The sequence below is a fragment of the Pleurodeles waltl genome, chromosome 11 (genome assembly GCF_031143425.1).
Source record: "Pleurodeles waltl isolate 20211129_DDA chromosome 11, aPleWal1.hap1.20221129, whole genome shotgun sequence".
Classification (NCBI taxonomy): Eukaryota; Metazoa; Chordata; class Amphibia; order Caudata; family Salamandridae; genus Pleurodeles; species Pleurodeles waltl.
This window is the reverse complement of record NC_090450.1, coordinates 938,301,219-938,326,572: the sequence shown is the minus strand read 5'-3', so window position 1 is coordinate 938,326,572 and position 25,354 is coordinate 938,301,219. Positions and strand designations below refer to the sequence as shown.

Here is a 25,354-nt window from a genome sequence, read left to right as displayed (position 1 = left end):
ACCAGGAGTCCCACATGGGCTGCAGCATGTATTATGCCACTCATGGGAGCCCATGCAAAATCTCTCTGCAGGCCTGCCATTGCAGCCTGCGTGGAAGGGTGCGTGCACTCTTTTTACTACAGGTCACTGAAGCAGGTTACTGTAAGTCACCCCTATGGCAGGCCCTCCTAGCCCAGAGGGCAGGGTGCATGTACCTGTGTGTGAGGGTGCCCCTGAATGAGCTGAGGTGCCCCCACAAACTCCAGCTCCATTTTCCTGGACTTTGTGAGTGCGGGTAAGCCATTTTACCTGTGTACTGGACATAGGCCACTACCTATGTCCGGCTACATAATGGTAACTCCAAACCCAGGCATGCTTGGTATCAAACATGTTGAAATCATACCCCAATACTGTTCCCAGTATTGGTTGTATGATCCCATGCACTGTGGGGGCTCCTTCGTGGACCCCCCAGTTTTGCTCCTACCAGTTTGCAAGGTCTTCCTGGGCAGCCTCGCTGCTGCCACCCTCCAGACAGGTTTCTGCCCTCCTGCTGCTTGAGCAGCTCAAGCCCAGGAAGGCAGAACACAGGATTTCCTTTGGGAGTGGGATTGGGAGATAACCCCTCTCCCTTTGGAAATAGGTGTTACAGGGCTTGGGAGGGGTAGCCTCCCCAAGCCACAGGTATGCTTTGAAAGGCACATTTGGTGCCCTTCTTGCAGAAACTGGTTGGCACCAGTCCAGGGATACCGGTCCCTGCTATGGTGCGAAACTGGACAATGTAAAGGGGAGTGACCACTCCCCTGTTTATCACCACCCCAGAGCTCCTACAGGGGATCACTTGGTTCTGCCATCTTGAATCCAGGATGGGCGAGAGGCCCCTGGGAGCATCTGAGTGGCCAGGTCAGGCAGGTGACGTCACAGCCCCCTCCTGATAGGTGGTCACCCTGCTAGGTGACCAATCCCCCTTTTAGGGCTATATAGGGTCTCCCTCTTGGGCGGGTCCTCAGATTCGACGTGCAAGATTCCAACAGGACTCCTCTGCAATGTTTACTTTTACTTCTGGCCACTGGAACCGCAACTGGACTCCACAGGAACCGACAATCTGCAGCTCCAGTGACGACTTTGCCTCTGCAACATTGTTTCTCTGGCTCCTCCCAGCTCCTGCAACATTTCCCTGGCTGTGCACCCTCTGAGGGTGGTAAGTCATCAGTCTGCACAAAAGAAGTAAGAAGGAATCTCACTTGGAGTGAAGGAGTCACTCCCCAGTATCTGCAGCCACCAACGGCTCGACAACCAGACACGTGGATCCTCTCTCCTGCAACTCTGTGTGCATCCTGCAACCCAGGTGGTGGTCTGAAGTTGTCCCCTTGGTCCTCTCTAACAGATGCCTATCTTTGGAGTGGGTGAGTCTTTGCCCCTCCTTGCATGACAGTACTCCTGTGCACCACGAGTCTAGCAGCTACCAAGGCTTGTTGGCTCTTCATCCAAGAAATCTTCAGGCTCCATGTAGTCCTGTCCTCCAGCTCTCGTCTCTGACATGGACAGTCTCCTTCCTGCTACTCCAGTGATTTGGAACTCTCTGCCAGGTGTGCTGAGTGGGCCTCACCGCGACTCCTGTTCTTGCTGCCAGCGGGTCGCCTGTGGGGCCTCCATCTTCGTCTCAAGACTCTTCTAGTTCGTGGGGGTCACCTGGGACTCCCCTCCATGGGTTGAGTCCCCTCTGACTCTCCTGGTCCCCAGCATTTCTACAAACTTTTTATTTAGGAACTCTTGCCATTGCCAAGTCTTGTTAGTGGTTTTCCCTCACCACTTATGTGCTGCATCTCTCCTCGCGATGTGGAACACCGACTGCATCACTCCTGGAACTCCTCTTCTGCTCTTGTGCTGCACAGCCGGCTCCTGTCCTTCCTCGTCAACCTGGTTCAGCATCACCAGAAGGGTGGGTAGTGGCTCCTGACCCAACCGGACACTCCAACTGGAACTGGACTGCTCCCCTTTTTTTGCAGGTCCTCTTCTGGCAGACTCCATCTTCAGTTTCTTCCAGTCTTGCTTGGGTCTTGCATTGTCCTTCTGCAAAGTTTCTCTGTGGGTTTGGGTGAAAAACAGGTAATTACCTCTCTTCTCCAGGTCGCTGGGGGTCACTCTTGTATTTACCTATTGGGGTCCCAAGTGCGTTCAGCTCCCCTCTACAGGTCTTACTCACCTGGGTGGGGGTCCGACCTTCACATTCCACTTTTTTAGTACATGGCTTGTTCTCCCCCTAGGGTTCCTGTTGCATACTGTTCTTTCACTGTTTTCTATTGCATTTCAATGCCTTTTCCTATGTACCAGTGTGTATATATAATTGTGTTTACTCACCTGCTAACAGAGCATAACCCCTATATAGTAATTTAGTATTGATGTTACCAAATAAAGTACCTTTATTTTTGTAACACTGTGTGGTTCTTTCATGTGTGTAAGTGTTGTGTGACTACAGTGGTATTGCATAAGCTTTGCATGTCTCCTAGATAAGCCTGGCCTGCTCATCCACAGATACCTATAGAGAGCCTGGCTTCCTGGACACTGCCTACACTACACTAATAGGGATACCTCGACCTGGTATAGGGTGAGAACACCTTAGGCATATACCACACACCAGGCCAGCTTCCTACATTGGTGGTCTAGCGTCGGGATAAGCACTTGCAATTGCCTTACCACTCTGCCACTGGGTACTTTCCACAGGAAAGGCTAGTACTGTTAGGTACACAATACATCTAGTATTAGGGATCTAGTCTCCTGAGTTTGGGTAAGCTAGGGGTTGGTATAGCCCTTGCTCCAAACTTTGCTGGGAGCCTAGTGCTAGAGTAGTTAGGGACTCTACACCACTCTAGCTAGCTGACATGTCTTCAGCAGAGCATACCTCTCAGCCCATGGATTCTCCCTATGAGAACCGGACCTTCCAAGAACTTAGGGAGATATGTGCTGAGAGAAAGCTGAAGACAGGGAGAAAATCCAATAAATTCTACTTCTGGGCCGGCTCCTCCAGATTGGCCAGGAACATGCTGGTAGCCAGGAGGTGAGGAGGAAGAAGAAGAGTCTGACCGTCCAGTGCTAGAAAAAGATGATTTAGCCACTGAGGTGGGTCAGGAAGTACCCAAGGAGGATCAGGAAACGTCTAGACACACCCACAGTCCTGTCAGGAGCACTGTTAGCAGTTTAAAGGGGGGTCACACCAGTAGGTCCACCTTTGTCCATAGAGGGCTGGTTGAGAGGGTGTCCAAGAATAGGAATAGATCCTCCTCTGCCCACTCTCACATCTCCTTGATATCTGAGGGAACCCACTGCTCAACTTCAGGGGAAGAATCCCTAGGCAGGGAACTCAGGCAACTGAGAATAGAGGAAGCCAAGCTGAGGCTGCAGTAGCAACAGCTAGCCTTAGATAGGGAGGCCTTGGCAGTGGAGAGAGAAATGCAGGGGTTGGGGTTAGGACCCCTACATGGCAGACGTACTAGTTTCAGGGACAACAGGGTCAAGGAGGACTCTTTCGACTCTAGGAACCTGAACAAAGTAGTCCCACCTTACAAGATGGGTGATGACATGTACAAGTGGTTCACTGGTCTGGGGAGGGCCTGTAAGGTACAGCGGGTCCCTCAGAGGCAGTGGGCAGCTATTTTGTGGCTCTCCTTCTCTGACAAGGGTATGGACAGACTCCTCACAGTCAGAGAAGAAGATGCAGACAACCACACAGTTTTAAAATCTGCACTTTTAGGTGCCTTTGGTCTGACTACTGAACAATATGGAATCAAGATGAGAGAGACCAGGGAAGAGTCCTCACATAATTGGGTTGATTTTGTGGCCTGTTCCTTGAAGGCCCTGGAAGGCTAATTGCATGGGAGCAAAGTCAATGATTATCAGGGCTTATACAGCCTAATCTTAAGAGAGCACATTTTGAATAATTGCGTGTCTGATCAGCTGCATCAGTACCTGGTGGACTATGATCTGACCTCTCCCCAAGAACTGGGTAAGAAGGCAGACAAGTGGGTCAGCACCAGGGTGAGTAGGAAGGCTCACACAGTGGGTGACCACAAAATGAAGGAAGCAGGTAGGTCTCAGTATAAGCGTGGGGACAAAGATAAAAAAAAAGTCTTTATCAGACCACAAAACCCATCTGGTGATGGGAACAAATCCTCCTCTTCCTCTTCCTACTACAAAAAGCCTTGGTGTTATGTTTGCAAAAACAAAGGCCGTAGGGTAGGGGAGAGCTCCTGCCCTACGAAAGGCACCACTAAGTCTTCCACCACTACTACCCCCACTTGTACTTCTAGTTCCCCTCACAATAGCAGTAGCGGTGGGACTACTAACAGTAGTCAATCTAAGAGTGTATCTGGGCTCACCTTAGAGTCTGTAGTGGGGTCTGGGCTAGTTAGAGAGACCACTGAGGCTGTCTTGGTCCCTGCTGGGGGCATTGACTTTGCCACCCTTGTTGCCTGTCCCCTTAATATGGGTATGTACAATCAGCATCCCCTCATAAATGGTGGTGAGGCTGAGGCCTACAGGGACACAGGTGCCAGGCTCACTATGGTGACTGAAAAACTGGTGTCTCCTGAGCAACACCTACTTGGTCACACGTAATAAGTGACTGACATTCAGAACAAGACCTTGTTCCACCTCATGGCAGTTATTGATTTCAGCTGGGTGGGTGGGTGGGTGGGGCGAGGGGGGTGTAACAGGTCCTAAAAAGGTTGTGGTTTCCTCAGACCTAAGTGTAAAATGTCTACTAGGGGACGACTTGGAGACCTCAGCTTTGGCAGAGGTGGAATTGGAGGTGCACGCAGCAATGCTGAGCATCCAGGGCATATCTATGCCCTTACCAGAGCACAGGCTAAGAAGCAAAAAGAGCAAGGAACCTTGGAGCCTGGAACAATGGCCTAAGAGCTTCCTAAATCCAAGGGCAGGAACTGTAAGAAGTTATGCCCTACTCCAGCCGCCAGTGAGGATTCAACTCTTGAGGGTTCAGAATCCACTCCCTGGGTGGAACCTACACCAGAGGAGCTTCAAGCTGACACAGCTGAACTCTTGGGTGCAGGGGGGCCACCAGGGATGAGCTCAGTAGGGAACACCAAGTTTATCCAACACTGGAGAGCTTGAGGCAGCAAGCTGCAGCACAACAGGCAGGGGATGTCAGTGGCACCCATAAGGTGTACTGGGAATACAGACTCCTTTATTCAGAGTCCAGGGATCTCAAAGTTGGTGCCACCAGAAGATTGGTGATCCCTCTGAAATGTAGGGAATTTCTGTTGACCCTTGCACATGACATTCCCCTGGCAGATCACTTGGGGCAAAGTAAGACTTAGGACAGGCTTTTCCCGCACTTTCACTGGCCCCACATGTCAGAAGACACAAATGTGTTTTCTCGCTCCTCTGTCACTTGTCAAGACAGGTGGCAACCCAAAGGCCCCCCTCACTTCCACTTCCAGTGGTTTTGGTTCCCTTTGAGAGGGTTGGGGTAGATATTGTTGACCTCTTAAACCCTCCATCAGTCTCTGGGAACTGATGTATACTGGTGGTAGTGGACAATGGCACCAGGTAACCGGAGTCCATTCCTCTTAGGACCACTACAGCTCCTGCAGAGGCCAAAGCCCTCCTCATTATCTTTTCAAGGGCGGGCTTCCCAAAAGAAGTGGTATCAGACAGAGGTGCAAACTTCATGTCTGTATACCTGAAAGCCACGTGGAAGGAACGTGGTGTGACTTACAAGTTCACCACCCCTTACCATCCCCAGACAAATGGCTTAGTAGAGAGATTTAATAAAACTCTCAAGGGTTTGATAATGGGGCTCTCTGAAAAACTCAGCAGGAGATGGAATGTCCTATTACCATGCCTTCTCTTTCCCAACAGGGAGGACCCTCAGAAGGGTGTGGACTACGGCCCATTTCAAGTTCTGTTTGGGCACCCTGTTAGAGATCCCCTTGCTTTTGTTAGGTAACGCTGGGGACAACCTCTCAGGCCCCCAAACAAGACATAGTGGACTATGTGCTTGGCCTCAGATCAAGGATGGCTGAGTACATGAAGAGGGCTACTAAAAACCTTCAGGCCAGCCAGGAACTCGGGAAGCAATGGCATGACCAGAAGGCTGTCCTAACTGTCTACCAGCCAGGACAGGAAGTGTGTGTCCTGGAGCTTGTGGCTCTCAGGGCACTCCAGGCAAAGTGGAGTGGTGCCCACACCATTGTGGAGAGAAAAGGGGGGGTCAGCTACCTGGTAGACATTGGCACTCCCGGAAGCCCCCATAACCCCTATTATGATAGGTCAGACATGGCTCTGCTCATGGCTACTGATGAGCGACAGGAAGAGGAAAGAGACCCTCTCCCTGACCTCTTCTCCCACAATACAACTGATGGCTCAATTGATGGGGTAGTCCTTTCTGTCTGCCTCTCTGAGTCCCAAAAGGAGGACTGTAGAAACATCCTAGGGCAGTTCTCAGAACTCTTCTCCCTGACACCTGGTCAGACCACACGGTGTAAACACACCATTGACAAAAGAGACAGTTTGCCTGTGAATAGCAAAATTTACAGACAACCTGACCATGTGAGGGAGTGCATCAAATCTGAAGTTCAGAAGGTGCTAGACCTAGGGGTTATTGAGCCCTCAGATAGCCCTTGTCCAGCCCTGTAGTGCGTGTCCCAAAACCTCACTCCCGAGATGGAAAAAGAGAAATTAGGTTTTGTGTTGACTACAGAGGTCTCAAAACAGTTAAAAAACACTGATGCTCATCCTATATCTAGGGCGGATGACAAGTATCTGAGCACCTTTGACTTGACTGCTGGCTACTGGCAGATCAAGTTGGCAGATGATGTTAAACCCAAAACAGCATTTTCCACCCCTAGTGGGCATTATCACTTTACAGTGATGCCCTTTGGGTTGAAAATTGCACCTGCCACATTTCAGAGGCTGGTTTATAAAGTTCTACAGGGGTTGGAAAGCTTCAGTGTAGCATATCTGGATAATATAGGTGTCTTTAGCTCCAGCTGGGAGAATCACCTGGTCTACCTAGGACAGTGGTCTTCAAACTTTTTTTGGCCACTCCCCCCCCCCCAGAAAACTTTTTTAGAGGTTGGGCCCTCCCTCCCCACCACTACCAGAGGACAATTTCTGTATGTTGGTACTCTGCATCATCAACAGCTATCACCACCTGCATATCCCAAACCATAGCTGGTTATATTTGGCAAATAATATTGAACATGTGTTTAGCAAACTGAAGATTTGTGACTGCCTATGGGCCTCACTTACAAGAATCGGATGCGCCGACATTGATGCGTCAGATTTCTTCTGTTTCCCTATGATCCCCTAACAACGTCATAGATCCTCTGTATTTACAATACAGAGCTCCATGGTGCACGTTTTCACAGATGCATCAGAAAGTGTGATGCATCTGTTGGCGCTGAGCTTACGCATTGTTGGACAAGATCCGTAAAATGACACTGCTCTAGCAATGTGAGGAGGCTCTCCTTGGAAAAACCCCAGCATCAATTTTACGCCTACTCTGAGCAGGCGGTACAGTTTTGACGCAGTGAAGTCTCAAAATGACAAAGTGAAATGTAAATTTAACTGCGTCAGAACTATGTGGCTTTCTCTCTGGTAAGGCCTACCCTGCATACATTATACCTGGGGAAGGTATAATGTGACGGAAAGCTTTACAAACTGACGCATTGGGCCCCGTGTGTCAGTTTGTAAATCTGCAGCAGTTCTGTGCACTGCTAACGTCACTGGTGCGCCCATAAAAAAATGATGCAGCAGTGGTGTAAAGGGCATGTTAATTAGGCCCACAATATCACGGTCCCCATACTTTTTTACGGACTTCAACCGCTGCTTCCAGTTTGTTGGTATAGTCACAGCAAAGTAGCAAACATAAATGCATACAGTATTCTCCAAAGTGTCGGTTCTGCTTTACACACACGAGCAGAAAATTGGTTAGCTGCTGGTGTGCTCTCTGACCTACTTGAAGCGATTCTTAGCAAAAATATCTCCTTCGACTGTTGAAGAGACATATAGGTCTTTGAAGTTACTACTTATATAAATAAGGGGGCAACATTGATGTTTTCTTATTGCCCCCTTTCTTCCCCTTAATATGAGTCCACCATTTCCCGAGTTTCTCATTTTACAGATGTTCTCCGGCACACTCTAAGATGTTTTCGAAACGACGAAACCAAAATTGTATTTTTTAAAGGTGTAAATGAAATGCAGCAAATGCAACTGTGTAGCTCAATGAAACGGCTCACCTGCAGTAAGTGCTGTATCGAAAAATGTAGTTTACCATTTACATTTCTTTCAATGATTACCATGCCTCCTTGGTAAACATTTGAAGACATGCTTTAAGAATTCGTGCTTCTTCCATTTCCACACCACATCGCTAGCAGCATGGACCCCATCTTCACATGAAGAGCATCAAACCTGTAACTAGGATGCAGCGCTACCTGTGCAACTATTTAGCATAAAATTTCCCAGAGTTCTCTGCTCGCCGGTATGGAATATTTGGGGCAGAGAGTGGACGCAACCTGATAAAACAATCCTAACAAAGTGTATTATTTTGCCTGTTAGAAGCCAGTGGAGGTGTAGTAATTCTTGGACAACTAAACGTTTCCTTGGTCTTTGTATCATGAGGTGGTACCCCGAGACGCACCTTTATTCGCCTTTTTATTGTTAGCATTGCGCAGTGGCAGTATCGTAGCCAATGAGGTCTAACCGAGGCGCGATTATTGCTTATTGAAAACTTTACCCAATACCCCGCCATGACGATTTGAAATATAGTCGATATTGGCAATTTTTGACAGTCTCCAAGGAGACTGAATATTAATGTATAAAAATAAGATTTTTTTTAGTAGTTTATGTGAACGTGTTGGTGTCGGCTAGACCACACAGAGTTTATTTTCTTTTAGTTCACTGTTTTCGATTTAGTTTTAGTGTGTCGGAGTTTCTGCATCCGGCAGGCACTTTCAGGATGCTTTCGTCTTGATTAGTTTTCGTATTTCTGTTGGAAGCCGTTTGTTATCAACAGGATAATGCGGAGAAAGTTCGCTCAGACTGTATGCAGTGTTTGAAACAGAACGAGAGCTGACGAAGGTGTCGAGCGTGACTTTTAACGTTATATAAAGTGGCATATTTAGGAGCCCCTAGCGCCTCCTTGCTCCACATTTCCGTCCTTTTTTTTAGACGCAAATGTGGCCCAACGAGGCCAAAAACGCCGCGCCGTTTTTTAAATGCGACGTTACCATGGTGGCGTTAGGGTGGCGTTCAGGGGCTCAAGATAAGTGGCAGCTCCACTTTTCATAAATCTGCCCCAAAGTGCATTTCTAAACCGCTTCAGGGCACTCAATTACAGATGTTACCGAGCTCAAGGACAGAGGCGTACCATCTATTGGTACAGCAGGTGCCCAGGGGGCCGCTTTAACCCTAATTTTTCCCGTATTTTATCATTCAAACAGCAACAAAAGGGCCCATTTCCTTCCTTGCACTAGGGACCATTTTTTCACCTGAGAGGGATGAAAAGCTATAAGGTATATTTGAGAGCCCCTAGCGCCACTTTAGTGCTGCCATAGCGTCATTTTTTTTTTACGCTAAGGCAGCGTTAAAGTGGCATTTTCCCCGGACCGTATTTACAAAGTGGCTCAATGCATGCATTGCACCACTTTGTAAACCCTTGCGTCATATTATGTATGGAAGGATGCAAGGAGGGCGTTCCTGCACTAGGAGAGGCGTAAAAATGGCACAAAGGAATCTACGAGATTCCTTTGTGCCATTTTTACCTGCAATTTTTAACATTGTTAAAAAGAGGCTGACATTGGTTACAATGGGCCTCTGGGTGCTTTGCAGGGTTAGCGTCATTATTGTTTATGCTAATCCTGCAAAGCACCGGACTAGCGTAAAACATTATGAGGCTAGTCACCCTAACTACTGCCATGGTGCGCCGTATTTTAAATACGGCACTACCATGGTGGCGTGAGGGGGGCGTTAAGGTGCGCAGGAAAAATGACACTGCACCTAGTGCAAGCACAACTTTTCATAAATCTACCCCTGAGCGTGTATGCCCTGTTTGAATACTACGACAATGAGGTCACACAAAGATTCCTTGCATGGTTGCCTCGTCCAACTCAGCTACCAGATCCGGCACATGTGTAGACAGAACGAGCACAGGGCACAGAACGTACACAGCGGCATGTACCATGCACGCAATAAAACTTAGGGCCAGATTTATGAAAAGTGGAGCTGCACCCAGTGCAGTGTCACTTTTCTTGCACCTGTAGAAAAGCACCCTCTTTTTGGCATGGTTACCCCCATTTTTTGCCTAATGTCAGTGTGTTTTTAACTGTGTTCACTGGGATCCTGCTAACTAAGACCCCCAGTGACTGTGCTCTCTTTCTCTAAATTCAGTTGTTCATGGTCTTTTTCACTCCATAATTGGTATACTGGTGCCCCCATGTAAGTTCCTAGTATATAGTACCCACGTACCCAGGGCACTGCGGCACCAGGAGTCCCACATGGGCTGCAGCATGTATTATGCCACTCATGGGAGCCCATGCAAAATCTCTCTGCAGGCCTGCCATTGCAGCCTGCGTGGAAGGGTGCGTGCACTCTTTTTACTACAGGTCACTGAAGCAGGTTACTGTAAGTCACCCCTATGGCAGGCCCTCCTAGCCCAGAGGGCAGGGTGCATGTACCTGTGTGTGAGGGTGCCCCTGAATGAGCTGAGGTGCCCCCACAAACTCCAGCTCAATTTTCCTGGACTTTGTGAGTGCGGGTAAGCCATTTTACCTGTGTACTGGACATAGGCCACTACCTATGTCCGGCTACATAATGGTAACTCCAAACCCAGGCATGCTTGGTATGAAACATGTTGAAATCATACCCCAATACTGTTCCCAGTATTGGTTGTATGATCCCATGCACTGTGGGGGCTCCTTTGTGGACCCCCCAGTTTTGCTCCTACCAGTTTGCAAGGTCTTCCTGGGCAGCCTCGCTGCTGCCACCCTCCAGACAGGTTTCTGCCCTCCTGCTGCTTGAGCAGCTCAAGCCCAGGAAGGCAGAACACAGGATTTCCTTTGGGAGTGGGATTGGGAGATAACCCCTCTCCCTTTGGAAATAGGTGTTACAGGGCTTGGGAGGGGTAGCCTCCCCAAGCCACAGGTATGCTTTGAAAGGCACATTTGGTGCCCTTCTTGCAGAAACTGGTTGGCACCAGTCCAGGGATACCAGTCCCTGCTATGGTGCGAAACTGGACAATGTAAAGGGGAGTGACCACTCCCCTGTTTATCACCACCCCAGAGCTCCTACAGGGGATCACTTGGTTCTGCCATCTTGAATCCAGGATGGGCGAGAGGCCCCTGGGAGCATCTGAGTGGCCAGGTCAGGCAGGTGACGTCACAGCCCCCTCCTGATAGGTGGTCACCCTGCTAGGTGACCAATCCCCCTTTTAGGGCTATATAGGGTCTCCCTCTTGGGCGGGTCCTCAGATTCGACGTGCAAGATTCCAACAAGACTCCTCTGCAATGTTTACTTTTACTTCTGGCCACTGGAACCGCAACTGGACTCCACAGGAACCGACAATCTGCAGCTCCAGTGACGACTTTGCCTCTGCAACATTGTTTCTCTGGCTCCTCCCAGCTCCTGCAACATTTCCCTGGCTGTGCACCCTCTGAGGGTGGTAAGTCATCAGTCTGCACAAAAGAAGTAAGAAGGAATCTCGCTTGGAGTGAAGGAGTCACTCCCCAGTATCTGCAGCCACCAACGGCTCGACAACCAGCCACGTGGATCCTCTCTCCTGCAACTTTGTGTGCATCCTGCAACCCAGGTGGTGGTCTGAAGTTGTCCCCTTGGTCCTCTCTAACAGATGCCTATCTTTGGAGTGGGTGAGTCTTTGCTCCTCCTTGCATGACAGTACTCCTGTGCACCACGACTCTAGCAGCTACCAAGGCTTGTTGGCTCTTCATCCAAGGAATCTTCAGGCTCCATGTAGTCCTGTCCTCCAGCTCTCGTCTCTGACATGGACAGTCTCCTTCCTGCTACTCCAGTGATTTGGAACTCTCTGCCAGGTGTGCTGAGTGGGCCTCACCGCGACTCCTGTTCTTGCTGCCAGCGGGTCGCCTGTGGGGCCTCCATCTTCGTCTCAAGACTCTTCTAGTTCGTGGGGGTCACCTGGGACTCCCCTCCATGGGTTGAGTCCCCTCTGACTCTCCTGGTCCCCAGCATTTCTACAAACTTTTTTTTTAGGAACTCTTGCCATTGCCAAGTCTTGTTAGTGGTTTTCCCTCACCACTTATGTGCTGCATCTCTCCTCGCGATGTGGAACACCGACTGCATCACTCCTGGAACTCCTCTTCTGCTCTTGTGCTGCACAGCCGGCTCCTGTCCTTCCTCGTCAACCTGGTTCAGCATCACCAGAAGGGTGGGTAGTGGCTCCTGACCCAACCGGACACTCCAACTGGAACTGGACTGCTCCCCTTTTTTTGCAGGTCCTCTTCTGGCAGACTCCATCTTCAGTTTCTTCCAGTCTTGCTTGGGTCTTGCATTGTCCTTCTGCAAAGTTTCTCTGTGGGTTTGGGTGAAAAACAGGTAATTACCTCTCTTCTCCAGGTCGCTGGGGGTCACTCTTGTATTTACCTATTGGGGTCCCAAGTGCGTTCAGCTCCCCTCTACACGTCTTACTCACCTGGGTGGGGGTCCGACCTTCACATTCCACTTTTTTAGTACATGGCTTGTTCTCCCCCTAGGGTTCCTGTTGCATACTGTTCTTTCACTGTTTTCTATTGCATTTCAATGCCTTTTCCTATGTACCAGTGTGTATATATAATTGTGTTTACTCACCTGCTAACAGAGCATAACCTATATAGTAATTTAGTATTGATGTTACCAAATAAAGTACCTTTATTTTTGTAACACTGTGTGGTTCTTTCATGTGTGTAAGTGTTGTGTGACTACAGTGGTATTGCATAAGCTTTGCATGTCTCCTAGATAAGCCTGGCCTGCTCATCCACAGATACCTATAGAGAGCCTGGCTTCCTGGACACTGCCTACACTACACTAATAGGGATACCTCGACCTGGTATAGGGTGAGAACACCTTAGGCATATACCACACACCAGGCCAGCTTCCTACATTGGTGGTCTAGCGTCGGGATAAGCACTTGCAATTGCCTTACCACTCTGCCACTGGGTACTTTCCACAGGAAAGGCTAGTACTGTTAGGTACACAATACATCTAGTATTAGGGATCTAGTCTCCTGAGTTTGGGTAAGCTAGGGGTTGGTATAGCCCTTGCTCCAAACTTTGCTGGGAGCCTATTGCTAGAGTAGTTAGGGACTCTACACCACTCTAGCTAGCTGACATGTCTTCAGCAGAGCATACCTCTCAGCCCATGGATTCTCCCTATGAGAACCGGACCTTCCAAGAACTTAGGGAGATATGTGCTGAGAGAAAGCTGAAGACAGGGAGAAAATCCAATAAATTCTACTTCTGGGCCGGCTCCTCCAGGATGGCCAGGAACATGCTGGTAGCCAGGAGGTGAGGAGGAAGAAGAAGAGTCTGACCGTCCAGTGCTAGAAAAAGATGATTTAGCCACTGAGGTGGGTCAGGAAGTACCCAAGGAGGATCAGGAAACGTCTAGACACACCCACAGTCCTGTCAGGAGCACTGTTAGCAGTTTAAAGGGGGGTCACACCAGTAGGTCCACCTTTGTCCATAGAGGGCTGGTTGAGAGGGTGTCCAAGAATAGGAATAGATCCTCCTCTGCCCACTCTCACATCTCCTTGATATCTGAGGGAACCCACTGCTCAACTTCAGGGGAAGAATCCCTAGGCAGGGAACTCAGGCAACTGAGAATAGAGGAAGCCAAGCTGAGGCTGCAGTAGCAGCAGCTAGCCTTAGATAGGGAGGCCTTGGCAGTGGAGAGAGAAATGCAGGGGTTGGGGTTAGGACCCCTACTTGGCAGACGTACTAGTTTCAGGGACAACAGGGTCAAGGAGGACTCTTTCGACTCTAGGAACCTGAACAAAGTAGTCCCATCTTACAAGATGGGTGATGACATGTACAAGTGGTTCACTGGTCTGGGGAGGGCCTGTAAGGTACAGCGGGTCCCTCAGAGGCAGTGGGCAGCTATTTTGTGGCTCTCCTTCTCTGACAAGGGTATGGACAGACTCCTCACAGTCAGAGAAGAAGATGCAGACAACCACACAGTTTTAAAATCTGCACTTTTAGGTGCCTTTGGTCTGACTACTGAACAATATGGAATCAAGATGAGAGAGACCAGGGAAGAGTCCTCACAGAATTGGGTTGATTTTGTGGCCTGTTCCTTGAAGGCCCTGGAAGGCTAATTGCATGGGAGGAAAGTCAATGATTATCAGGGCTTATACAGCCTAATCTTAAGAGAGCACATTTTGAATAATTGCGTGTCTGATCAGCTGCATCAGTACCTGGTGGACTATGATCTGACCTCTCCCCAAGAACTGGGTAAGAAGGCAGACAAGTGGGTCAGCACCAGGGTGAGTAGGAAGGCTCACACAGTGGGTGACCACAAAATGAAGGAAGCAGGTAGGTCTCAGTATAAGCGTGGGGACAAAGATAAAAAAAAAGTCTTTATCAGCCCACAAAACCCATCTGGTGATGGGAACAAATCCTCCTCTTCCTCTTCCTACTACAAAAAGCCTTGGTGTTATGTTTGCAAAAACAAAGGCCGTAGGGTAGGGGAGAGCTCCTGCCCTATGAAAGGCACCACTAAGTCTTCCACCACTACTACCCCCACTTGTACTTCTAGTTCCCCTCACAATAGCAGTAGCTGTGGGACTACTAACAGTAGTCAATCTAAGAGTGTATCTGGGCTCACCTTAGAGTCTGTAGTGGGGTCTGGGCTAGTTAGAGAGACCACTGAGGCTGTCTTGGTCCCTGCTGGGGGCATTGACTTCGCCACCCTTGTTGCCTGTCCCCTTAATATGGGTATGTACAATCAGCATCCCCTCATAAATGGTGGTGAGGCTGAGGCCTACAGGGACACAGGTGCCAGGCTCACTATGGTGACTGAAAAACTGGTGTCTCCTGAGCAACACCTACTTGGTCACACGTAATAAGTGACTGACATTCAGAACAAGACCTTGTTCCACCTCATGGCAGTTATTGATTTCAGCTGGGGGGAGGGGGGTGTAACAGGTCCTAAAAAGGTTGTGGTTTCCTCAGACCTAAGTGTAAAATGTCTACTAGGGGACGACTTGGAGACCTCAGCTTTGGCAGAGGTGGAATTGGAGGTGCACGCAGCAATGCTGAGCATCCAGGGCATATCTATGCCCTTACCAGAGCACAGGCTAAGAAGCAAAAAGAGCAAGGAACCTTGGAGCCTGGAACAATGGCCTAAGAGCTTCCTAAATCCAAGGGCAGGAACTGTAAGAAGTTATGCCCTACTCCAGCCGCCAGTGAGGATTCAACTCTTGAGGGTTCAGAATCCACTCCCTGGGTGGAACCTACACCAGAGGAGCTTCAAGCTGACACAGCTGAACTCTTGGGTGCAGGGGGGCCACCAGGGATGAGCTCAGTAGGGAACACCAAGTTTATCCAACACTGGAGAGCTTGAGGCAGCAAGCTGCAGCACAACAGGCAGGGGATGTCAGTGGCACCCATAAGGTGTACTGGGAATACAGACTCCTTTATTCAGAGTCCAGGGATCTCAAAGTTGGTGCCACCAGAAGATTGGTGATCCCTCTGAAATGTAGGGAATTTCTGTTGACCCTTGCACATGACATTCCCCTGGCAGATCACTTGGGGCAAAGTAAGACTTGGGACAGGCTTTTCCCGCACTTTCACTGGCCCCACATGTCAGAAGACACAAATGTGTTTTCTCGCTCCTCTGTCACTTGTCAAGACAGGTGGCAACCCAAAGGCCCCCCTCACTTCCACTTCCAGTGGTTTTGGTTCCCTTTGAGAGGGTTGGGGTAGATATTGTTGACCTCTTAAACCCTCCATCAGTCTCTGGGAACTGATGTACACTGGTGGTAGTGGACAATGGCACCAGGTAACCGGAGTCCATTCCTCTTAGGACCACTACAGCTCCTGCAGAGGCCAAAGCCCTCCTCATTATCTTTTCAAGGGCGGGCTTCCCAAAAGAAGTGGTATCAGACAGAGGTGCAAACTTCATGTCTGTATACCTGAAAGCCACGTGGAAGGAACGTGGTGTGACTTACAAGTTCACCACCCCTTACCATCCCCAGACAAATGGCTTAGTAGAGAGATTTAATAAAACTCTCAAGGGTTTGATAATGGGGCTCTCTGAAAAACTCCGCAGGAGATGGAATGTCCTATTACCATGCCTTCTCTTTCCCAACAGGGAGGACCCTCAGAAGGGTGTGGACTACGGCCCATTTCAAGTTCTGTTTGGGCACCCTGTTAGAGATCCCCTTGCTTTTGTTAGGTAACGCTGGGGACAACCTCTCAGGCCCCCAAACAAGACATAGTGGACTATGTGCTTGGCCTCAGATCAAGGATGGCTGAGTACATGAAGAGGGCTACTAAAAACCTTCAGGCCAGCCAGGAACTCGGGAAGCAATGGCATGACCAGAAGGCTGTCCTAACTGTCTACCAGCCAGGACAGGAAGTGTGTGTCCTGGAGCTTGAGGCTCTCAGGGCACTCCAGGCAAAGTGGAGTGGTGCCCACACCATTGTGGAGAGAAAAGGGGGGGTCAGCTACCTGGTAGACATTGGCACTCCCGGAAGCCCCCATAACCCCTATTATGATAGGTCAGACATGGCTCTGCTCATGGCTACTGATGAGCGACAGGAAGAGGAAAGAGACCCTCTCCCTGACCTCTTCTCCCACAATACAACTGATGGCTCAATTGATGGGGTAGTCCTTTCTGTCTGCCTCTCTGAGTCCCAAAAGGAGGACTGTAGAAACATCCTAGGGCAGTTCTCAGAACTCTTCTCCCTGACACCTGGTCAGACCACACGGTGTAAACACACCATTGACAAAAGAGACAGTTTGCCTGTGAATAGCAAAATTTACAGACAACCTGACCATGTGAGGGAGTGCATCAAATCTGAAGTTCAGAAGGTGCTAGACCTAGGGGTTATTGAGCCCTCAGATAGCCCTTGTCCAGCCCTGTAGTGCGTGTCCCAAAACCTCACTCCCGAGATGGAAAAAGAGAAATTAGGTTTTGTGTTGACTACAGAGGTCTCAAAACAGTTAAAAAACACTGATGCTCATCCTATATCTAGGGCAGATGACAAGTATCTGAGCACCTTTGACTTGACTGCTGGCTACTGGCAGATCAAGTTGGCAGATGATGTTAAACCCAAAACAGCATTTTCCACCCCTAGTGGGCATTATCACTTTACAGTGATGCCCTTTGGGTTGAAAATTGCACCTGCCACATTTCAGAGGCTGGTTTATAAAATTCTACAGGGGTTGGAAAGCTTCAGTGTAGCATATCTGGATAATATAGGTGTCTTTAGCTCCAGCTGGGAGAATCACCTGGTCTACCTAGTAAAGTGGTCTTCAAACTTTTTTTGGCCACTCCCCCCCCCCCCCCCAAGAAAACTTTTTTAGAGGTTGGGCCCTCCCTCCCCACCACTACCAGAGGACAATTTCTGTATGTTGGTACTCTGCATCATCAACAGCTATCACCACCTGCATATCCCAAATCATAGCTGGTTATATTTGGCAAATAATATTGAACATGTGTTTAGCAAACTGAAGATATGTGACTGCCTATGGGCCTCACTTACAAGAATCGGATGCGCCGACATTGATGCGTCAGATTTCTTCTGTTTCCCTATGATCCCCTAACAACGTCATAGATCCTCTGTATTTACAATACAGAGCTCCATGGTGCACGTTTTCACAGATGCATCAGAAAGTGTGATGCATCTGTTGGCGCTGAGCTTACGCATTGTTGGACAAGATCCGTAAAATGACACTGCTCTAGCAATGTGAGGAGGCTCTCCTTGGAAAAACCCCAGCATCAATTTTACGCCTACTCTGAGCAGGCGGTACAGTTTTGACGCAGTGAAGTCTCAAAATGACAAAGTGAAATGTAAATTTAACTGCGTCAGAACTATGTGGCTTTCTCCCTGGTAAGGCCTACCCTGCATACATTATACCTGGGGAAGGTATAATGTGACGGAAAGCTTTACAAACTGACGCATTGGGCCCCGTGTGTCAGTTTGTAAATCTGCAGCAGTTCTGTGCACTGCTAACGTCACTGGTGCGCCCATAAAAAAATGATGCAGCAGTGGTGTAAAGGGCATGTTAATTAGGCCCACAATATCACGGTCCCCATACTTTTTTACGGACTTCAACCGCTGCTTCCAGTTTGTTGGTATAGTCACAGCAAAGTAGCAAACATAAATGCATACAGTATTCTCCAAAGTGTCGGTTCTGCTTTACACACACGAGCAGAATATTGGTTAGCTGCTGGTGTGCTCTCTGACCTACTTGAAGCGATTCTTAGCAAAAATATCTCCTTCGACTGTTGAAGAGACATATAGGTCTTTGAAGTTACTACTTATATAAATAAGGGGGCAACATTGATGTTTTCTTATTGCCCCCTTTCTTCCCCTTAATATGAGTCCACCATTTCCCGAGTTTCTCATTTTACAGATGTTCTCCGGCACACTCTAAGATGTTTTCGAAACGACGAAACCAAAATTGTATTTTTTAAAGGTGTAAATGAAATGCAGCAAATGCAACTGTGTAGCTCAATGAAACGGCTCACCTGCAGTAAGTGCTGTATCGAAAAATGTAGTTTACCATTTACATTTCTTTCAATGATTACCATGCCTCCTTGGTAAACATTTGAAGACATGCTTTAAGAATTCGTGCTTCTTCCATTTCCACACCACATCGCTAGCAGCATGGACCCCATCTTCACATGAAGAGCATCAAACCTGTAACTAGGATGCAGCGCTACCTGTGCAACTATTTAGCATAAAATTTCCCAGAGTTCTCTGCTCGCCGGTATGGAATATTTGGGGCAGAGAGTGGACGGAACCTGATAAAACAATCCTAACAAAGTGTATTATTTTGCCTGTTAGAAGCCAGTGGAGGTGTAGTAATTCTTGGACAACTAAACGTTTCCTTGGTCTTTGTATCATGAGGTGGTACCCCGAGACGCACCTTTATTCGCCTTTTTATTGTTAGCTTTGCGCAGTGGCAGTATTGTAGCCAATGAGGTCTAACCGAGGCGCGATTATTGCTTATTGAAAACTTTACCCAATACCCCGCCATGACGATTTGAAATATAGTCGATATTGGCAATTTTTGACAGTCTCCAAGGAGACTGAATATTAATGTATAAAAATAAGATTTTTTTTTTGTAGTTTATGTGAACGTGTTGGTGTCGGCTAGACCACACAGAGTTTATTTTCTTTTAGTTCACTGTTTTCGATTTAGTTTTAGTGTGTCGGAGTTTCTGCATCCGGCAGGAACTTTCAGGATGCTTTCGTCTTGATTAGTTTTCGTATTTCTGTTGGAAGCCGTTTGTTATCAACAGGATAATGCGGTGAAAGTTCGCTCAGACTGTATGCAGTGTTTGAAACAGAACGAGAGCTGACGAAGGTGTCGAGCGTGACTTTTAACGTTATATAAAGTGGCATATTTAGGAGCCCCTAGCGCCTCCTTGCTCCACATTTGCGTCCTTTTTTTAAGACGCAAATGTACGCAAATGTGGCCCAACGAGGCCAAAAACGCCGCGCCGTTTTTTAAATGCGACGTTACCATGGTGGCGTTAGGGTGGCGTTCAGGGGCTCAAGAAAAGTGGCAGCTCCACTTTTCATAAATCTGCCCCAAAGTGCATTTCTAAAGCGCTTCAGGGCACTCAATTACAGATGTTACCGAGCTCAAGGACAGAGGCGTACCATCTATTGGTACAGCAGGTGCCCAGGGGGCCGCTTTAACCCTAATTTTTCCCGTATTTTATCATTCAAACAGCAACAAAAGGGCCCATTTCCTTCCTTGCACTAGGAACCATTTTTTCACCTGAGAGGGATGAAAAGCTATAAGGTATATTTGAGAGCCCCTAGCGCCACTTTAGTGCTGCCATAGCGTCATTTTTTTTTTACGCTAAGGCAGCGTTAAAGTGGCATTTTCCCCGGACCGTATTTACAAAGTGGCTCAATGCATGCATTGCACCACTTTGTAAACCCTTGCGTCATATTATGTATGGAAGGATGCAAGGAGGGCGTTCCTGCACTAGGAGAGGCATAAAAATGGCACAAAGGAATCTACGAGATTCCTTTGTGCCATTTTTACCTGCAATTTTTAACATTGTTAAAAAGAGGCTGACATTGGTTACAATGGGCCTCTGGGTGCTTTGCAGGGTTAGCGTCATTATTGTTTATGCTAATCCTGCAAAGCACCGGACTAGCGTAAAAAATTATGAGGCTAGTCACCCTAACTACTGCCATGGTGCGCCGTATTTTAAATACGGCACTACCATGGTGGCGTGATGGGGGCGTTAAGGTGCGCAGGAAAAATGACACTGCACCTAGTGCAAGCACAACTTTTCATAAATCTACCCCTGAGCGTGTATGCCCTGTTTGAATACTACGACAATGAGGTCACACAAAGATTCCTTGCATGGTTGCCTCGTCCAACTCAGCTACCAGATCCGGCACATGTGTAGACTGCACGAGCACAGGGCACAGAACGTACACAGCGGCATGTACCATGCACGCAATAAAACTTAGGGCCAGATTTATGAAAAGTGGAGCTGCACCCAGTGCAGTGTCACTTTTCTTGCACCTGTAGAAAAGCACCCTCTTTTTGGCATGGTTACCCCCATTTTTTGCCTAATGTCAGTGTGTTTTTAACTGTGTTCACTGGGATCCTGCTAACTAAGACCCCCAGTGACTGTGCTCTCTTTCTCTAAATTCAGTTGTTCATGGTCTTTTTCACTCCATAATTGGTATACTGGTGCCCCCATGTAAGTTCCTAGTATATAGTACCCACGTACCCAGGGCACTGCGGCACCAGGAGTCCCACATGGGCTGCAGCATGTATTATGCCACTCATGGGAGCCCATGCAAAATCTCTCTGCAGGCCTGCCATTGCAGCCTGCGTGGAAGGGTGCGTGCACTCTTTTTACTACAGGTCACTGAAGCAGGTTACTGTAAGTCACCCCTATGGCAGGCCCTCCTAGCCCAGAGGGCAGGGTGCATGTACCTGTGTGTGAGGGTGCCCCTGAATGAGCTGAGGTGCCCCCACAAACTCCAGCTCCATTTTCCTGGACTTTGTGAGTGCGGGTAAGCCATTTTACCTGTGTACTGGACATAGGCCACTACCTATGTCCGGCTACATAATGGTAACTCCAAACCCAGGCATGCTTGGTATCAAACATGTTGAAATCATACCCCAATACTGTTCCCAGTATTGGTTGTATGATCCCATGCACTGTGGGGGCTCCTTCGTGGACCCCCCAGTTTTGCTCCTACCAGTTTGCAAGGTCTTCCTGGGCAGCCTCGCTGCTGCCACCCTCCAGACAGGTTTCTGCCCTCCTGCTGCTTGAGCAGCTCAAGCCCAGGAAGGCAGAACACAGGATTTCCTTTGGGAGTGGGATTGGGAGATAACCCCTCTCCCTTTGGAAATAGGTGTTACAGGGCTTGGGAGGGGTAGCCTCCCCAAGCCACAGGTATGCTTTGAAAGGCACATTTGGTGCCCTTCTTGCAGAAACTGGTTGGCACCAGTCCAGGGATACCGGTCCCTGCTATGGTGCGAAACTGGACAATGTAAAGGGGAGTGACCACTCCCCTGTTTATCACCACCCCAGAGCTCCTACAGGGGATCACTTGGTTCTGCCATCTTGAATCCAGGATGGGCGAGAGGCCCCTGGGAGCATCTGAGTGGCCAGGTCAGGCAGGTGACGTCACAGCCCCCTCCTGATAGGTGGTCACCCTGCTAGGTGACCAATCCCCCTTTTAGGGCTATATAGGGTCTCCCTCTTGGGCGGGTCCTCAGATTCGACGTGCAAGATTCCAACAGGACTCCTCTGCAATGTTTACTTTTACTTCTGGCCACTGGAACCGCAACTGGACTCCACAGGAACCGACAATCTGCAGCTCCAGTGACGACTTTGCCTCTGCAACATTGTTTCTCTGGCTCCTCCCAGCTCCTGCAACATTTCCCTGGCTGTGCACCCTCTGAGGGTGGTAAGTCATCAGTCTGCACAAAAGAAGTAAGAAGGAATCTCGCTTGGAGTGAAGGAGTCACTCCCCAGTATCTGCAGCCACCAACGGCTCGACAACCAGACACGTGGATCCTCTCTCCTGCAACTCTGTGTGCATCCTGCAACCCAGGTGGTGGTCTGAAGTTGTCCCCTTGGTCCTCTCTAACAGATGCCTATCTTTGGAGTGGGTGAGTCTTTGCCCCTCCTTGCATGACAGTACTCCTGTGCACCACGACTCTAGCAGCTACCAAGGCTTGTTGGCTCTTCATCCAAGAAATCTTCAGGCTCCATGTAGTCCTGTCCTCCAGCTCTCGTCTCTGACATGGACAGTCTCCTTCCTGCTACTCCAGTGATTTGGAACTCTCTGCCAGGTGTGCTGAGTGGGCCTCACCGCGACTCCTGTTCTTGCTGCCAGCGGGTCGCCTGTGGGGCCTCCATCTTCGTCTCAAGACTCTTCTAGTTCGTGGGGGTCACCTGGGACTCCCCTCCATGGGTTGAGTCCCCTCTGACTCTCCTGGTCCCCAGCATTTCTACAAACTTTTTATTTAGGAACTCTTGCCATTGCCAAGTCTTGTTAGTGGTTTTCCCTCACCACTTATGTGCTGCATCTCTCCTCGCGATGTGGAACACCGACTGCATCACTCCTGGAACTCCTCTTCTGCTCTTGTGCTGCACAGCCGGCTCCTGTCCTTCCTCGTCAACCTGGTTCAGCATCACCAGAATGGTGGGTAGTGGCTCCTGACCCAACCGGACACTCCAACTGGAACTGGACTGCTCCCCTTTTTTTGCAGGTCCTCTTCTGGCAGACTCCATCTTCAGTTTCTTCCAGTCTTGCTTGGGTCTTGCATTGTCCTTCTGCAAAGTTTCTCTGTGGGTTTGGGTGAAAAACAGGTAATTACCTCTCTTCTCCAGGTCGCTGGGGGTCACTCTTGTATTTACCTATTGGGGTCCCAAGTGCGTTCAGCTCCCCTCTACAGGTCTTACTCACCTGGGTGGGGGTCCGACCTTCACATTCCACTTTTTTAGTACATGGCTTGTTCTCCCCCTAGGGTTCCTGTTGCATACTGTTCTTTCACTGTTTTCTATTGCATTTCAATGCCTTTTCCTATGTACCAGTGTGTATATATAATTGTGTTTACTCACCTGCTAACAGAGCATAACCCCTATATAGTAATTTAGTATTGATGTTACCAAATAAAGTACCTTTATTTTTGTAACACTGTGTGGTTCTTTCATGTGTGTAAGTGTTGTGTGACTACAGTGGTATTGCATAAGCTTTGCATGTCTCCTAGATAAGCCTGGCCTGCTCATCCACAGATACCTATAGAGAGCCTGGCTTCCTGGACACTGCCTACACTACACTAATAGGGATACCTCGACCTGGTATAGGGTGAGAACACCTTAGGCATATACCACACACCAGGCCAGCTTCCTACATTGGTGGTCTAGCGTCGGGATAAGCACTTGCAATTGCCTTACCACTCTGCCACTGGGTACTTTCCACAGGAAAGGCTAGTACTGTTAGGTACACAATACATCTAGTATTAGGGATCTAGTCTCCTGAGTTTGGGTAAGCTAGGGGTTGGTATAGCCCTTGCTCCAAACTTTGCTGGGAGCCTAGTGCTAGAGTAGTTAGGGACTCTACACCACTCTAGCTAGCTGACATGTCTTCAGCAGAGCATACCTCTCAGCCCATGGATTCTCCCTATGAGAACCGGACCTTCCAAGAACTTAGGGAGATATGTGCTGAGAGAAAGCTGAAGACAGGGAGAAAATCCAATAAATTCTACTTCTGGGCCGGCTCCTCCAGATTGGCCAGGAACATGCTGGTAGCCAGGAGGTGAGGAGGAAGAAGAAGAGTCTGACCGTCCAGTGCTAGAAAAAGATGATTTAGCCACTGAGGTGGGTCAGGAAGTACCCAAGGAGGATCAGGAAACGTCTAGACACACCCACAGTCCTGTCAGGAGCACTGTTAGCAGTTTAAAGGGGGGTCACACCAGTAGGTCCACCTTTGTCCATAGAGGGCTGGTTGAGAGGGTGTCCAAGAATAGGAATAGATCCTCCTCTGCCCACTCTCACATCTCCTTGATATCTGAGGGAACCCACTGCTCAACTTCAGGGGAAGAATCCCTAGGCAGGGAACTCAGGCAACTGAGAATAGAGGAAGCCAAGCTGAGGCTGCAGTAGCAACAGCTAGCCTTAGATAGGGAGGCCTTGGCAGTGGAGAGAGAAATGCAGGGGTTGGGGTTAGGACCCCTACATGGCAGACGTACTAGTTTCAGGGACAACAGGGTCAAGGAGGACTCTTTCGACTCTAGGAACCTGAACAAAGTAGTCCCACCTTACAAGATGGGTGATGACATGTACAAGTGGTTCACTGGTCTGGGGAGGGCCTGTAAGGTACAGCGGGTCCCTCAGAGGCAGTGGGCAGCTATTTTGTGGCTCTCCTTCTCTGACAAGGGTATGGACAGACTCCTCACAGTCAGAGAAGAAGATGCAGACAACCACACAGTTTTAAAATCTGCACTTTTAGGTGCCTTTGGTCTGACTACTGAACAATATGGAATCAAGATGAGAGAGACCAGGGAAGAGTCCTCACATAATTGGGTTGATTTTGTGGCCTGTTCCTTGAAGGCCCTGGAAGGCTAATTGCATGGGAGCAAAGTCAATGATTATCAGGGCTTATACAGCCTAATCTTAAGAGAGCACATTTTGAATAATTGCGTGTCTGATCAGCTGCATCAGTACCTGGTGGACTATGATCTGACCTCTCCCCAAGAACTGGGTAAGAAGGCAGACAAGTGGGTCAGCACCAGGGTGAGTAGGAAGGCTCACACAGTGGGTGACCACAAAATGAAGGAAGCAGGTAGGTCTCAGTATAAGCGTGGGGACAAAGATAAAAAAAAAGTCTTTATCAGACCACAAAACCCATCTGGTGATGGGAACAAATCCTCCTCTTCCTCTTCCTACTACAAAAAGCCTTGGTGTTATGTTTGCAAAAACAAAGGCCGTAGGGTAGGGGAGAGCTCCTGCCCTACGAAAGGCACCACTAAGTCTTCCACCACTACTACCCCCACTTGTACTTCTAGTTCCCCTCACAATAGCAGTAGCGGTGGGACTACTAACAGTAGTCAATCTAAGAGTGTATCTGGGCTCACCTTAGAGTCTGTAGTGGGGTCTGGGCTAGTTAGAGAGACCACTGAG

The 25,354-nt window shown here is 48.8% G+C and overlaps 2 non-coding genes across 2 annotated transcripts; both read left to right on the top strand.

The window, feature by feature from the left end:
• The first annotated feature begins 8,660 nt into the window (after nucleotides 1–8,660).
• On the top strand, nucleotides 8,661–8,801 carry LOC138266701 (U4 spliceosomal RNA). The gene has a single exon (XR_011199634.1). It is a non-coding gene; the product is annotated as a U4 spliceosomal RNA (small nuclear RNA).
• A 10,325-nt stretch (nucleotides 8,802–19,126) lies between these two features.
• On the top strand, nucleotides 19,127–19,267 carry LOC138266706 (U4 spliceosomal RNA). Its single transcript, XR_011199639.1, has one exon. It is a non-coding gene; the product is annotated as a U4 spliceosomal RNA (small nuclear RNA).
• Nucleotides 19,268–25,354: the final 6,087 nt, after the last annotated feature.